Source organism: Mizuhopecten yessoensis, unplaced genomic scaffold (genome assembly GCF_002113885.1).
Source record: "Mizuhopecten yessoensis strain PY_sf001 unplaced genomic scaffold, ASM211388v2 scaffold10919, whole genome shotgun sequence".
Taxonomy (NCBI): Eukaryota; Metazoa; Mollusca; class Bivalvia; order Pectinida; family Pectinidae; genus Mizuhopecten; species Mizuhopecten yessoensis.
This window is the reverse complement of record NW_018408787.1, coordinates 602,360-617,716: the sequence shown is the minus strand read 5'-3', so window position 1 is coordinate 617,716 and position 15,357 is coordinate 602,360. Positions and strand designations below refer to the sequence as shown.

The 15,357-nt window shown below is 35.5% G+C and overlaps 1 protein-coding gene across 2 annotated transcripts in view; it reads right to left on the bottom strand.

The window, feature by feature from the left end:
- Window positions 1-12,913, bottom strand: part of LOC110463644 (NXPE family member 4-like) — a 53,678-nt gene extending 40,765 nt beyond the window's left edge. The window contains exon 1 of one of the 2 annotated variants that reach the window (XM_021518429.1): window positions 12,860-12,913. The gene's annotated coding sequence lies outside the window, so the exon portion shown is untranslated. Of the gene's footprint in view, window positions 1-12,780 lie in introns of both variants that reach the window. The other variant, XM_021518428.1, reaches the window with a different exon arrangement.
- Between the last annotated feature and the right edge of the window lie 2,444 nt (window positions 12,914-15,357).

Here is a 15,357-nt window from a genome sequence, read left to right as displayed (position 1 = left end):
AGGAAAATCACAATCAAACAAAGCCGGTTGATTATTACGTATGTAACAGGGTGTACTCGATGCACTTGGTCAGCAGGTTTACTTCTATGTGTTGTCTTTCGTACCCGTTTTTCGTAACGAATACGTGTAAGGTCGAGCGAATGCGATTGCACGAGTATTTCCAATACTCACGCCACCCTGGGTGTCGTATATACACACGCACCCGTAACCTTCCCACCTCACTCTGCACTGTGCTCCGTCGGAGCAGGACGGACCTTTCCAGCCCTCTGGTAAGTCATTATCATTGTAGTAGAAATATGTAAATGTACATTAGCACAGTGCAATATAATGCAATATAATATACTATAATATGATACTATATCTGTATAATAACGTCGAAGCTTATAAAGCGAAAGTAGAACTAAATAGTGTAGATAGACACCGTTCCGCATTTATTGTAAACGTTTGTTTCGTACTTAGTTCGACCCATATATTTTAATACTAATATATTGTATTTTAGGTTTATATACTGGACATGTAATAAACCAATGAACCCAAATCTTGTGCCCGTTATAACTGAAGAGTGAAGCGACTTTACAATGGTGCCCAACGTGGAACCTGATATTCTGAAATATTAACTAGCAGCAAGGGGTTTTCCTTGCGAAAGCATGTAGATATAATTGAGAATTTTGGCCACAGTTTGGAATTTCATTGTAGAGCAAGAGCTCGTTTGGATCAAAGTTATTTTTGGCTTGTTAGACATTTACCTGGGATAATTGAAAGAAATGGTTCTATCATATTATATATTTGGATTGCGCCATAACACTGATGATGAATTTTCTGTCTATGTAAAAAATAGTATTGACAAATTTGTTTCATTTGTATCCAAATTCCCTACTCTTAAACTTATTTTCTTGGAAATTCCTCCATATTCAATTAGGATTTTGAATTGTTCTAAGGGACATGTGAATCCCGAGTCTTTTGTATAACAGGATTTGGCACTGGAGAGCAGGATTGAGATCCTCAATCAGTATATAAGGGAAATGAATTCCAGGTCTAGTGTACACTCACTGAACTTTCGGTGCGATTTGCTCTTATACAAGGGGGCAGCAACTGTTAACTTCTCCCTTTATAAGGACGGCATACATCCAAACCCTCTCTTAGCTAGAGTTTGGATGAAGCGACTTGTTACCAAAGTGTTTAATGACTGTATATAGTTTTGTATAGCTGTGGGTGTGTCTGTTATTGTACACTGGTAGGTAGGGGTCTCCCCACCCACAGTGTATTTAGTAAACACCCACTGTATTTTTCTCTTATTCCTGATTTTATTGTATGTATAAACACTTTGGTAGTCGCTATACCTGATTTAAAGGTGATTATTTTTGTTAGTTCAGGTGTTAATTTCATTATCAATATGGCAGAAGGGGGAGCAGCATCCAAAGATATAAAGGAGGAGACAACTGAAGTTGAACTATCTATGTCTGAGGATGAGCTACTGGAAGCTTTAGAGAAATTTGGAAAATACAGGATAATTCCTGTTGAGGAGGAGTTACCTCCCATCCCTAAAGCTGCCAGTACACAAAAACAATTTCGGTTTGTGGGTACTAGTCAATCCCAGCCTCCAGACAACTACAATAGAACCACTAGTATGTACGGCTCATCAGCATACATCCCTAAGGTGCCCCAATTTTCACGGGAAGATCCACCTTAAAAGGGAGATGTATCGTATGCAGAATGGAGATTCGAGATCCGGTGTCTTCGCAGAGATACAGAAGTCTCTCAAAGTACCCTCGTGCAAGCCATTAGAAGGTCACTTCGTGACGTAGTGAGGAGAATGTTGATTCCTCTAGGGGAAAGAGCTACACCTGGAGATGTTTTAAGCAAGTTAGATTCATTGTTTGGGGATAGCTCGACGCATGGCATGGTAATGCAGGAGGGTTTTTTAACTCGTCGCAGAAACCCAATGAATCGGCCACTACATTTGGTTGTCGACTTGAATCCTTACTGCAAACAGCCGTTGAGAATGGTTCCATGCTTAAATCAGCTAACAATGATTTGATGCGACACAAGTTTTAGACTTCCATGAGTTCTGACAAACTTAAAAGTCAAACTCGTCATAAGAATGACACCATAACCAGCTTTGATGAGCTGTTAAGGGAAATCCGGATAGTAGAGAAAGACCTACACATCTCTACTACCAACACTAATACAGGGCAAAAAGAAAGTAAAAAGGGACACCAGCATGTAGTCACTGCTGAATCTGACCAGCAGTTTATTTCTTCAGACAATTTAGAGAAAAAGTTTGATAAGAAACTGAATGATTTTGAGGGAGGAAAAACTTAGTTCTCAGATAGAGAGCAAGATCTTGAACAAACGTCAGTTTTGGGGATTTAGCGAATACTATCGGCGGTTTGTAAAAGACTATGCCAAAATAGTCAAACCACTTAACCTACTTCTACAGGGTCTTTTTCGGACTCTGATGTTGTCAAGGCAGTATGCCAGTCAGCAACTGGTGTAGCTACACTGATTGACAGTATAGCTAATCAGGATGAGAAAGGTTAGCATTTGGCCAGTGATGAGGTACTCTCAGACGATAGCTTGAGCACAATAGATTGGCAAAAACAACATCAGGTAGATAAAGAGATTGCCATGTTTATAGACCTCAAGAGAACCGGTTTTCGTCCCAGAGGGACAAACCTTAAGGATGAGTCCCCATATGTGTAGAAAATCATGAGGAATTGGAACAGATTTTGTCTACATGATGGTGTACTCTACAGAACCGCTTCTCTAGACGGTCATCAGGTAAAACAACTTGTGCTACCAAAGCAATATCATGCATTAGCCCTAAAGGGGGTCCATGATGACGTAGGTCATCAAGGTAAGGAGACATCTCTTTGGTTAGCTAGACAGAGGTTTTACTTGCCAGGTCTGGAAAAGGAGGTAGACAATAGAGTTGGAAACTGTGGACGGTGCATAAGACGAAAAACCCCAGTGAAGCCTCAGGCTGAACTGGTACCAATCCATTCCACGAGACCCATGGAGTTAGTTTGTATTGACATTCTCGCATTGGAACCGTCCAATGGTGGTTGGGAGAATATTCTGGTTATCACTGATCACTTTACCAGGTATGCCCAGACGGTGACTTGTCGAAACCAGACGGCACACACAACTGCTAAGGTTCAATATGAACATTACATAGCCTATTTCAGCTTTCCTGAGCGTCTCCATAGTGATCAGGGTAGAAACTTTGAAAGCAAAGTTATAAAGGAGCTCTGTAAGATAGCAGGAGTTCAAAAGACCAGAACCACATCCTACTATCCTATGGGAAATGGGTCGGCGGAAAGATTTAACCGCACTCTCCTGGGTATGCTTGCTACCCCCGAGGAGCACCAAAAAGCGGATTGGAAGTCTTATGTCGCTCCACCGGATTCTCCCCACATAACAGACCCTTGTCAACAAGGGGCGGCAGATAAGACCTCGTACGTCAGCAAACTCAGGGATATGATGAAATATGCCTATAAGGTTGCTGGCACTGAGGCTACTAAAGTCGCTTTGCGCAACAAAAATCGCTACGACAGGTCAGTCCGTGAGACGAAACGTGTTGTTGCGTGCTGATTGGCAAACAAAGTTAGATTTGAAATTGTTTCGATTTTCCCCCGGAACAAATTTCGCGCATGGATAAATACAGTGAACACCGTAAATCCGACCTTGCCCTCCACGAGGAAGTTATTTTTGGAAGTAAATTCGAACTTGTCTCTTTGCTCATTATGTGAAGAATCCAGACGTGATTTTATTTGTTGATTGTATGGGAATCTGATTACAGTCGGTAGATTCTATAACAGCCTCATTATTCGACATAAACTGAGGAAACCGTGGCTGCGACACGCGTGAAACTGATAGCGTTTGAAGTGAGTGATCTTGCAATGGAGCACAGGGGTTCGTTACAAATGTCTGAAATGTTTATGTGCTGTGACTCATATCAGTAGGTCTGTAACATATGTGTCAGTAGGTCTATAGAATATGTGTATTTCAGTCATTTGTAACGATCAGTGCAGCGTCACAGACGATATTTCTGATAAATTGCATGAGCGTTAAATTGTTTCCATTGGGAGGAGTTCCGAACGTACTAGCTAAGGCACGTTTACATCGGTGCTCAATACTTTTGTGCCATAACTGACGCATATTGTGGATATATGTGAATTATAAAGGAAAATATCAAACTTTTCAAACAAACCAACAAGCAAGTGACATTTGTTGTGTTGTTAAAAATGCCAGAAGCAAATAAAGACGTGGTGGAAAATTTGAACCAAGGTGACCCAGCAGGTCAGGGCAAAATGGCGCCAGGTACAATCAATGTAAATAGTGAACCCCCAGTAGTGTTTTTCCAGGAAAGGTCTTTTTCTTGGAGAACACTGGCCAAATCCAAATGAGTACATCAAACACGCTGAGATAATTGCGGCCATTGGGGAAGTTACAGATAGCTCCCACATAACTGGACTGCAGCGCGTCCGAGGTTTGTGGCGTATTTATTTAGACAATTTGGACGACAAGGTCACACTAATGGCGGGTGGGTTCCCATTCCGCGGTTACACAATGGGTATACTAAAAACAAACCCAAACCGGCTCGACGGAGAGGACACCGTTAGACTAAGAATAAAAGGCATTCCCTTATCAGCGGATGATGGTCAAATTGACAGGTTTTTTGTAAAAAAACAAGGCTGAAACGATCGGCAATATTACACGTGAGAAACTGAGAATTAATGAAAAACTCACCAACTGTGAAACGGGAGACCGCTTTGTTATTCTAAAATCCAATTCGATACACAGTCACGTTCCTCGTGTACTACAGATTGGGAAAAATAGGGCCAGAGTATTCTATAGAGGACAACCTGACCCAAACAGTGAAAGGGAAACACAGAAAACATGCTCCAAATGCTTGGAAGAGGGACATACATTCTCTACCTGTCTAAATGATTGGAAATGTAGGGCGTGTGGTAAAACGGGACACAAGCAAGGCGAATGTGAGCCAATCATTGAAAACATAAACACCGAAATCCAGGTACACGGGATCGAAAATACCGATGAGGTCAAAGGTTGCGAGTCGGCTGGTGACAGCAACAAAGGCAGTGCGAGCAAATCTGGAGGGCAACCGGTCGATAAAACAGCAGGTTCACGTCGCACAGGTAGCCGCATTCCTACACATAAGAGGCAGGATAAAGGTCAAACGTCCATTAAGGATACGTTTGCGACAGTAGTTGGTTCGAGTACACCGGGTACTCCCAACAATCCGTGGCCATCCCCCAAGAACGTACGATCTCCTCCTACTCCAAGCGAGGAACTCAATGCTCAGTACAAAAAATCTAAAAAGTCGTCTGGGTGGACGAACAACACAAAGTAAAAACCGTGATAACCCCGTATATGTATAACAAAACTGTTCTAAACGAGAACGATAATGAAATAAGACATTTTAAGACGGACACAGTACTTCAGTTATTTGTAAGAAATAGACTGAGTAATTTCATAAGTATAAGAAATAAGTATAGCTTTATTTGTTATTGTTGTATAATGATACAAATACTCCAGTTTTGTACAAAGGAGCTGAGTGCCTTTATCATTATTATTGCATGTAACCATATGTGTTGTGATGGTATAATGAAAAATGTATACAATTATGATTGGTATCCCTAATACTATACATGTATTGTCATTGAATACTCGGGGTCTTCGAAACAAATCGAAACGATTCAGAGTATATGAATGGCTTAAAAATCAGAAATTTGATATAGCATTTCTACATGAGAAACACTTTACAGAAGATTTGGTTGATGTAATTAACAATGAAATACACAATTTTGCTAAAGCTATAACAAGTTTTGGTGACAATAAAATCAGGGGTGTATCGGTTATATGGAACAATAAATTGAATATCGATGTAAAAAAGAAGGTAATTGATGAGAATGGTAGATTTATTATACTCAACTCTTTCTGATAGAAAAAGATATAATTAATACAGTTCAGAGCGTAGATATAAGGCCGGCCCAAATTAAATATACCGACCATCAAGGTATATCACTCAAACTGAAGGTAATTAGAGATAATAGAGGAAAGGGGGTTTGGAAGATTAACGGTAGTAAATTAAATAATTACACATATAAAAATTTAATTGAAAAAGTGATAATACAATCAAAACGGGAATGCGAAATCATGCAATTAAATAAAAGGGACTTTTGCAAGGTACAAATTAAACAAGAGACAATACAATTTTGCAAAAATCATGCCCGCAAAAATAAAAAATGATATTAAGAAAATGGAAGAGAAACTGGCTTTTCTTAATCAACCGAATGTCACAATGACTGAACAAAAACTAAAGAATTAGAACGGGAATTGGAGGAAAGATATGTGAGGTCAAAATAAGGTCACGGATAGCCTGGGTAGAAAAGGGAGAAAAAAACACAAGCTATTTTCTAGGTTTAGAAAAAAGTAGACAGCAGAAAAAAGCAATTAGAATATTAGAAGGTGAAAATGGGAGAATTGTAACAAACGCAAATGAAATATCGAAACAAATACACGATTTTTATAAGACATTATATAACACCTCAAATCATGATATATCTCATTTGAATGAGTATTTAGAAACAACAGCCATACCAAACTCATTAACAGAAGATGATAAAGTCTCATGTGAAGGTATATTGACAATTGCGGAATGCTCCACGGCAATAAATAAAATGAAACTAAATAAAAGTCCAGGAAATGATGGATTAAAGGTGGAATTTTATAGAATATTTTGGAAGTCAATCGGGAATATGGTTCTTGACGCCCTAAATGAAGGTTACTATAACGGCGAAATGAGCGACTCGCAAAAAATTGGTTTAATTACATTAATATACAAAAAGGTACTGAACAAAAACTAGAAAATTGGAGACCTATATCGTTACTAAACATTGACTATAAAATTGCAGCATATGTATGAGCCACAAGATTAAAACCAGTTATGGAAAAAATTGTAAATACGGATCAAAATGGATACATTAAAAACAGATTTATAGGCTATAATATCAGACTGATACAAGATATAATTGATTATGCTGAAAACTTTAATATAGATGCTTGTATCTTATTTCTGGATTTCTCCAAAGCTTTTGATACAATCGAATGGAGTTTCATGATTGGCTGTTTAAAAAATATTGGTTTTGGTGATTCGTTTATTGGTTGGATTAAACCTTTTATACGAATATAAGTGGAATCGTTAAAAACAACAACTGGTTAACAGAAAGTCATGTAATAAAACGTGGAATTAGGCAAGGCTGCCCTTTGTCTTGTTTAATTTTTGTAATAGCAGTAGAGATATTAGCGATTAAAATACGACAAAATATAAATGTTAAAGGAATACGAATTAACAGAAAAGACATAAAAATAGCACAATTAGCGGATGATACAACATTATTTTTAAGGTATTCTGATGTACCATTAGCACTTGAAATAATAGAGGAATTCGGTAAACACTCCGGTTTAAAACTAAACAAAAATAAAACGGAAGGACTCTTCTTAGGCACGAATAAAAGAAAACCGACGCACTATGAAGGGATAAAATGGACTCGAGAGAAAATAAAATCTCTAGGAATATATTTCGGAACTAACAATAAAGTGTATGCCAATTTGAACTGGGAAAGTAAAAAGACAACAATAGACGCAATGCTTAAAAATTGGAAAAAAAGAAGAAAACTAACACTGATCGGTAAAATCGTGGTTATAAATACTCTTGTTATCTCAAAAATAACATATATAGCAAGTGTGCAAGTAATAAGTGCAGAGCAAATAAAATAATTGGAACGCTTAATATATGGTTTCATATGGGAGGGAAGTGAAAAAGTTAAAAGAAATATCATGATACAAAATTATGAGAATGGGGGATTAAAAATACGTGATATTAGATCACATATAGATGTCATAAGGGTGGCATGGGTGAAACGATTAACAAACAAGGATGAAGCAAATTGGAAAATTATACCAAAAATGATGTACGGAAATTATGGGAAAAACATGTTAATATTGAAAATGAATTTTGAAAATAAATAAGCAAATTAGAGATCTAAGTAAAAATGTAACAAGTTTTTACGTAAACATATTGGAGTCATGGCTAAAGGTAGGGGGTACTGGTAGAAATAGTAGAGATACTTTTTTTGAAGTAACAAAGAAGGTCATATGGGGAAAAAAAATATTATGATCAACGAAAAAACAGTAATCTTTAATAATTGGATCGATAGCAATATGATTTATGTTCGAGATGTAATTGACAAAAATGGTAGAATTAATGAAAAATACATTGACGACAAATTAGCAAACAAACAAAACTGGATGAGTGAAATGCTACAAGTTAAAATGGCTTTTCCAAAAAAAATGGGCAGGAATTTTACAATCGCAAGAATCGATTAAAACCAAGGTTAATTTTAATAAAGAAAACTACAACGTTTATGATAAAAAAAACTTAAGTCAATCTTAACTTAGGGAAGTTAAAAAATAAAGATGTATATAGGTTGGCTACTCAACAAAAAAAAATGTGATAAACATTAACAAAGTGCGATGGATAAATTATTTCGGTTTAGATGGATCAATAGAAATCAAACAGATGCTACAATTTGTTTTCAGTAAATTATTAGACAATAAGTATAAAGTATTCAAATGGAAATTATTTCATCATATAATACCAACTAGACAGATGTTAAAAAGAATGACCATAGCTGACTCAGAGCTCTGTAACGTCTGGCAAGAGGTAGAAGATTTTGAACATTATTTTATCAACGGTAGATATCTTGACAATTATTGGAACAAAATGGATAAAGGGTTTCAAAACATAGCGATCTGTAAAAATATGAGACAGATAAGGTATTTGATATTAGGATACAAAATACAAGAAAAAAATTACGATTGCACGAATATAATTTTGTGTTTGATAGTTTTCGCGGTATTTAAGACCTACCATATAAGCGAACAAAAAACAAAGCAAATTAGCCCGATTAACATTTTTAAACGGGAGTTAGAACATGTTTGCAGATTTACGCACGTAGGTAACATACTGTTACATACATTTATGAAGGATTTATGACAGATTAGCCTACATGCATATACTCTACTAATGGAACTATCAGTCAGTCAGTAAGAAAGTGTTGTCATTTTCAATCATATGGTTTATTATGGTGACTAACGCAGTGTGTAATATGGCTCGTAGTAAGGTGTACACATGTATACACCTTGACCGCGGGGTCACGCGTGCAAACAGTTTACATATGAAATGTGTACATGTAAACAACATAAATAACTCTGTTTGTTACTAATATGAAAGAAACTTTGTGTATCAATTACAATCATTATTAATTAGTGCAAGTATAAGCGAACAAAACTTGCCCAATTCGGAATAATATAAATCCTGTCCAACACCTGAATAGTACATGCACATGGTTAGACACAACTATAAAACTATAAAATAATCTGGACAAATTTTCCGGAATATATGTGTAACTTTTTTTATGTCACTTACATGTACAAATACCTAGATCAAATGCCTATACAATGTAAGTCATTACAAACTTTACGGATGTATGAAAGTGGACGAGTGAAATTAGTGGGGTTCTTTCAATCATAGGCATTAAAAGTGAATTATATACATACCGACTTGATTAGAAATTGTTAATCGAATACTATCATTGGATAAACAAAATGAGTCTTTACTTTTTTGTATTGTTAAAAATAATTGTAATCAAAAAACAGTAATATACCGCGTGCATGTAGGTAATGGACGTCCCCATTATTGTCCGGGTGCAAAGTAAAAGACTTTACAGGGACATGACGCAGACGGATACAGTTTTGGGGTGACTGATACATGCATGCGCGGGGACAACCTACAAACTTAATATAAGTATATAAAATGTATATTTATATATAACGCATGTAAAAACATAGCTATTGAATGTAAGGTGTACGAATAGTGAAAGACCACCTGCGAGTGGACACTTTATTGTTCGGGGGGCTGATCCCAGGGCTCCTCAACCCTGGCAGCCTCCAACAACCACTGAATATTAGCATATGCATATGTCAAAGATCTATGAAAATGAGAATATCAAAATGCTGCGGGATTAAAGTTTGTATTAAAAAAAAAAAAAATTTTTCCATTGCCGGCATTGGGGATTTCAACCGATGTGTATTTTGTACGATATTGCAGACCTTGGTCTTGTTTTTGTTGCAATACAAGTATTTTTTTTAATTTTTTTTATTTTGCACATAAATTTACAATGACATTGTCAAGTCTCATAATGACCAGCGATATTTCAGCAGCCATCATGTTTATTTACATTGGATATTGTAGTTCCGGTCAGTGTTGTATTAATACGCTAAGAATAGTGTCCCGTGTTGCATGGTAATTCAAGTCCCATCAACGACACAGCTTTCAAAGAGGCTATATAGTGACAATGCCATGCAAATGTAAGCATATGATAACGTCTTAATATCAAAAATGTTTACAATGTATATGCTGTGGCATGGATGCAAGTGTGTGTGTATGTGTGTGTATGTGTGTATGTGTGTGTATGTGTGTCTATGTGTGTATGTGTGTATGTGTGTGTATGTGTGTGTATGTGTGTATGTGTGTGTATGTGTGTGTATGTGTGTGCATGTGTGTGTGTGTGTATGTGTGTGTGTATGTGTGTATGTGTGTATGTGTGCGTATGTGTGTATGTTTGTGTATGTATGTATGTGTGTATGTGTGTGTATGTGTGTATGTGTGTGGGTTTGTGGGATGTGTGTATGCAAATGTGTGTTTACTTTATGTATGAATACATTGTACATGTATAAAGTAAAATTTCACATGATTGTACACTGTGTTTTTTTGTCTATGTACTGTATATAGAATGTACGCTGGTGTTTTTTTTTGTCCGTGTACAGTATTTAGGTTTAAATTGGTAGGTACATTCATGTTGGTATAACAAAATATTTCCCCATACAATATTTTGGGGTTATTCCAAATTATTCGTAAATTCGGTTTATCTGGTCGAAATTTGAGACAAATATAGCAATCCCAAACCAATAAAGCAGGATTTTTGGCATATAAATGATTTTTTTAATATGAATGTTCTGTCAATATTTGAATATGAATAAAAGGAATGGTTTATGTAATGTACTACATCATTTCGATCAAGTTAATATTATCATTATTATACAGAATGAATGAATTGGAGTGTGAAAGAAGAAATGAAAAAAATAAAGAGTGAATGAAGGGAGGACTCCTGCGTGCGGTTACATTATGTAAGAGGGATGAGCCCGGGCCACGCTAACCCTGGCATCTCTCCCAGAATAAGCTCGGGAATGAAACGTTGAACTCAATTCCAAACATGATTTGTTAATGACACACATTAGGAATGTCTTAAAATTCTTATTTAATTTTAGCCGAAGTCTGCTTATTTTATTTTCTTGTTTTGTCCCAAGCAAACTACCTTCTTTTGGTCTATTTTATTTATTTATTAATATGACTTTTTTACATTTTCATTAATATATTCTACATTGTATTTATGTTTGAAACAAATATATAATTATTTGAACTTATTGCATCACTTTTGCATTCTTTAGATTTGTATTAATGCTTTTTTCGATCAATTTTATTCCGTTTTGACGTCAGGTGACAGTCGTCTTATGTCTAACTAACCAGTTTAATTCTGTGTGGTATATTTGATTGTTTTCGTCAAAATTATTGGACAAAGTGCATGTACAATCAATATATTCTCACTACAAACTCAACATTCACTGTCGTATTTGCCGTATGTAAATCAATATGAATAACCCTCAAATGTATATAATATAGTGCATATCATAGAACAGAAGGACCGGATGAGAAATAGGAAAGAAAAACCCCGAACTACAATGATCATCCTTCGTGTTGAATATTTCAAAAATATCACGATTAAAACTAAACTCTAAAACGGGATCACAAAATCGAAAAAACAACTAACAATATAAACCTCAAATATAATGTGTTAATAAGAAATAGTAGTTAGTACATTAACGACTCGTGAAGCCCACCTTGTTGTAATAACAGTGGTTATAAGGTCATGGCTATTTTATTTAAAGGCCGGCGTGTCGAGTTTGGTCCCCGATTCGTGTCAGTTTACAGGAGTGTGTGCAAGTTTTCTTTGTGTGGATTGTTTTTATCACATTCAAGTTAAGACGGGAAGAATGTACACAAATAACATAAAGTATATGTTTAGTATATGGGAATGCTATGTGCCTTAAATTGAGTTGAGTTAACATGAACGGAGGTTTGTTATAAAGTGATGTATTTCAGTAATAGTCTCAGTATTAATTCGTACTTTTAAGCGATTTTGTCCAATGATTTGTGTTTTTCACAATGAAAAACAAAAATATCTTCATAAGTCACGTTCGCTAGCTGATCTTAACGTGTGATCTGAAGAGGACATATTGAAATAAATTTCAGCGTCATCTGGACACGCCAATGTCATTTCTATTCCGCTATGGCAAACCATTAGATCAGCATACAGTATTGAAAATTATTTAAAGCGTTTATAATTAAAATTTCAACAAAGAAACACAATCGTCAATGGAAGACAAGTTTTGGCTTGTGCGCGGTCCCGGCCGCGAACCTTCGATTTCCGACACCAAATCGCCTAGCTGCGAATATCTGTAACTCTTACCAATACACTGTCTACGATCTCTCAATAAACAAATAACTATTGTTATCTAAATTTTACATTCTAAAGAAAATAAACATGGTTCGATTAAATCAAGAAAACATACCGTTCATATTCGCTGTAGACTGGCAGGAACGGTATTGAAAGCTGTACACGTGTTGAATAGATATTCCTATTTTACTTACGCCATGTACCGGTGTTGTAGGATATGGTACTACTGGTATGTGTGTGTGTCACGGCTACGTTGAGCAAATACAAGGAGTGAACTATCAGTATTTGTATTGACTACACGCACATCCCGCGTTCTATGTAATTGTCCTGTTCGTTAAACGTGTTCAGTATTGACCTGAAGGCACCTATTGTGCAGCGTATAATTGTCCAAAGGACAACGTAGTAAAAATACTTTGTACCAGCCTACAAAGGAAAAACTGTTTACAACTTGTGAGACAGTTTTTTTTTTCCTGTTGGGGGTATGATCTATCATTAAAACCTAGCAAGGTTTGTTTCAAAGCAGATGAATTCAAATACATGTATGACGTAACATCAATCCCACCGTTACCTAACATTTCTTCCATGCATCCTATACACACGATATGGTGACAGTTGTATCAACTTAATTTGTTAGCCCCATAAAAACTAAAATGTATTTATCAAAGCTGTTGCTATGAGTCGTTTCATATCAGAGCAGACAGTACGCGTTCTAACGATGAATACTTAACCAGAAGTGTAATTATCGACTCTGTTTTGGACTCGTGTACGGTTTATAATACTAAAATATTGGTTTTAAATGTTGGTGGTATTCTGAAAAAAATGTAATACCCAAACTTTATTGATTTTGTAAATAGTTTTGATATATTACGTCTAAGCGAGACAAAAACTGACGACTTAGATGTTATTAAAATGAAGAATCGTTTTCAATTTAGAAAAACGAAAGCTGGCGGAATAACACTGGCTTTTAAGTGTGGTTTAGAAAACTGTATTAATAATTTAGAAAGTGACAGCAAGTATGTAAGCTGGTTTAAGGTTAATGGTAACGTCTGCCATTGTGATGAAGATTTGCTGTTTGGTATAGTGTATATACCACCTGAAAATTCTAAATACCATTTAGGTGATCCATATTCAGAACTTGAAAATGAGTACCTACATTTCTCAACCAATAGTAATTATGTATGTCTTTTAGGCGATTTTAATGCACGATCATCAAAGGCAAATGATTTTATAGATGTACATGAAATAGAAAACAATGATGATTCTACAGATGGGATTCTTAATGACGCACAGGATACTAGTGTTTTTAATGAATTTACTTTCCCAAAATATAGATCAAGTTGTGACGATAAAAAGGATAATTCCGGGAGTCGACTCCAAGATTTTTGTAAGTACAATGACCTTTTTATTTGTAATGGTCGAACTGGCCGCGACAAAAGTATTGGTAAGCTTACGTGCAAAAACGCGAGTGTTGTTGATTATGTATTATGTTCATCTAGACTTGTAAAAAATGTACATGAATTTGATATTTTAGACTTTAATTTCTTATTATCTGATGTACATTGTCCAATTTCATTAACTTTACAATTTAATAACATTTTAAACACATGTGTAACAATTAACCAAACCCCACAATCTGGAGAAAGAATTAACCAATGGAAAACACATGATTACATTAATAATATTGATGATGATTTAGTAAAAGATATTACTGATATGATTGACAATTGTACAGACCCATATGAATTGAATGTTGACGAACTTGTTGATAATTGTAGTAATATTTTATTACATGCTGCTAAAAAAACACTTGGCACAAAACCCTATACTGTAAGTAAGCGTGAGAAGTCAGTCGCCCCAAAGAAACCTTGGTTTGATTTTAATTGTCGAAATGCTAGAAAAAAATACCGCCTATGTAAAGGACAGTATAGACGGCATAGAAACGAGTATTTTCACAATAAATATAACGAATCTGAAAAAGTTTATTAAAATATAATGGATAAAAGTATTGAAACGTTCAGACATGATATCAGAAAATAATTGAAGGTAATGAAAAGTAAAAATCCAAGGGATTATTGGAAGCTATTGAAATCTGGTGGAGAAAGAAAACCAAAACGAACAATACCTATAGACGAATTTCTAAATTTTTACAAAGACCTTAATACATGTGATGATGATGATGGAAACGGTACTGATGTGCCTGTGGATATTCTTAATCCCATTAATGAGTTTTTAAACTGTGATATAACAAAGAATAGGGTAAAAAGAGCTATTAGGTCTTTGAAAAATAACAAAACATGCTCTGATGACAATATTATGAATGAATATATCAAACATTCTGTTACGAAAATTACTGAATTGTATGTCAAAGTGTTTAATATTATTTTCAATAGTGGGAAATTCCCATCAAAACGGCTGACCGGTACTATTGTTCCTATTTTTAAAAATAAAGGTTCACCTATGGAACCTAAAAATTATAGACCATTACGATTGTTAGTTGTTTAGGGAAGTTGTTCACTAGTATATTAAATGAAAGACTACAGAAATACTCAGAGGAGGTCAGCTTGATATGTGAAAATCAGACAGGGTTTCGTAAAAATTATTCAACTATTGATAACATTTTTGTACTTTACTCTTTGTTAAATTTGACTCAGATGATGAAAAGTAAATTATATTGTGTATTTTTTTTTTTTTT